Source organism: Sceloporus occidentalis, unplaced genomic scaffold, assembly GCF_023333645.1.
Source record: "Sceloporus occidentalis isolate IW3139 unplaced genomic scaffold, rSceOcc1.0.p SCAF_14, whole genome shotgun sequence".
NCBI lineage: Eukaryota > Metazoa > Chordata > Lepidosauria > Squamata > Phrynosomatidae > Sceloporus > Sceloporus occidentalis.
In genome coordinates, this window is record NW_028316994.1 from 7387171 (window position 1) to 7389346 (window position 2176).

Sequence of the window (2176 nt, forward strand, 5' to 3'; positions counted from 1 at the left end):
CTTCATCACAAGGAAGAAAACAGTCACCTTCCCTGAGCCCTTCGACAAAACAGAGTCGGCCTATGTCTAGCCCTGCTTCTATCAGAACATCCTCAACTAGCCCTGCTCCAAGAACCCACATCTCCGTGGCTGTAGGACCATCAGATTTACATAGCGTGCCTGTGGCTGCTGGTCCTTCAGAAGCAGGTGGTGCATCAATAGTGGCTGGTCCATCTAAACCTGCCAGTTGGGTATCTCACTTGACGTCAGATAGGCGTAGGAGCTCTGTTGCTCCTACCGAGCAAGAAAGGACGGGCAGGAGCAGTCCCCCACATTCACAGATGACAGATCTGAAACCTCAGGAGATCAAGTCACACAGTAGCAGGCAAAAATCTTGGAGCCCTTCCCCAAAGCGGGGCGGCTCCATATCTCCAAGTCGCTCCCGGAAGGAACAGCCAAAACCGGTGCCAGTCCGCAGGACAGCAGAGTCAGTTGCAGTGGGGCCTTCTCAAGCAGGTTGGAAGACTGTTGCTGCTGGGCCATCCCTGCCTGGTTACTCTTCTGCAAGCAACCCCCAAAGTCAACCATCAAGAGTAGGTAAACAAAGTGACACAAAATCCAAATCCCAGAAGGCTAAGAGTAAGGAAAGAAGTCAATCAAGCAGTGCCACAGAGAAACAGCAAAAGATCGGGTATGTAGTGCTTGCAAGAGTTTGGGGGGGGGGGGGAGAACTGCAGTCCCATGCCCACCGACTCTCCCAGTCTGGCAGGGACAATCCCAATCAATCTTCTATCTTCCCACTTTTATTTGCTGTTTTTCAAATGTCCTAGTTTCTCTCTCCCACTTCTCCCCTTTTCTTCAGCTTACTTTAATTGCTTCAAACTGAGTTCAAAGTGCAAAAGTAGTTTGCCCTTAATTAACTCAGCAAGAGGAAAAGGAGAAGAAGGGGTGTCTTTTGCCCTTCCCAGCAGACTTGGGCAAAAGCAAACTGCTGCAACAATGTGTGTGTTCTTCCTTAGTAACTTTTGTTGTCTTGAGCAGATGCTAATGCTATTTGGACACTTATGTCCCAAGTTTTCATATGTAAAATGTTGGAGAATATGCAGTCCACCCCTGTCCCAATGTTGTTTTGATTATCTGAAAGGAAAGGGCATAGTGTGAAAATGGATTATCAAGGAAGAAAGGCTCTCTTACTGCTGGCCAGGAGCAATGGCCGTTTCCTGTCAGAGTGAACATTAGGAATGGAAAAGCATTCAGCATGCTTCATTTCCTGGGAGAATAATGGATTTCTTAAAACTCGGAATCTCCCCCTGGGCAGGATGATCAGATGTTCTCCTTTTCCAGGACATGTCCTACATGTCCTTCTCTCCAGGAGGAATTCCAAAATGTCCTCCATTTTGAGCTTGATCAAGAAGCATGCATTTATATTTATATTTATATTAGTGTTTTAGCTTTTATTTTGTGATGGCTTACATTTTTCTTGAATAGCCTACATTTTGCTCAGTAAAACAAATCATTAAAAGCCGCCTTGAATCCCATCACCACCTTGAATCTCATTTTGGGAGAAAGGCAAGATATAAATCCAAATAAATAAATAAATAAATATCATACAAAAGTCAAAAATTAAAGGACAGCCCTCCATAAGAAGTCTCCTTGGAAGAAATTACATTTTGGGGATGAGAGCAGGGAGGGGGCCAGACTTCTTGTGGAAGGGAATTCCAGAAGGTGGGAGCAATCATTGAGAAAGCTGTCTCCCATGTTCTCACCAAATGAGCCTGTGATGATGCAGGGCTGAGAGATAGTCCGCCCCATGGATCTTGAAACTCTCATGGGTTCATATAGGAAAATACAATCTTTCCAATAATCTAGACCTAAGCCGTATGGTAACCTTATTTTGAACTTTTTGAATGTAGACTAATTGAACTGGTTGTCTTACCAGGGCCCAGGAGTCTGATGAGACCAAGAGCAAACTGAAATCAGCTCTAAGTGCAGGTACATTGAAATTCCCATTTAAATAACCTCTTTGAATGCTCCCTTATTTGCCCAGTCTCTTCCTAGAGCAGCCCATGCAGGCTGTGGCTAACATAACTAGAGCTGCACATCTGCTGATTTATTTCATTTGTTTTGCAGCCAGAAATAAAAGTAGCCTGACCTTTATAACCATCTATAGTGTCCTATCCTCATCTTTCGACAAAAT

The 2176-nt window shown here is 44.6% G+C and overlaps 1 long non-coding RNA gene across 1 annotated transcript; it reads left to right on the forward strand.

Annotated features, from left to right (window-relative positions):
* Window positions 1-537: 537 nt before the first annotated feature.
* Window positions 538-2176, forward strand: LOC149303720 (uncharacterized). Its single transcript, XR_016272012.1, has 3 exons — window positions 538-670; window positions 1919-1971; window positions 2110-2176. It is a non-coding gene; the product is annotated as an uncharacterized LOC149303720 (long non-coding RNA).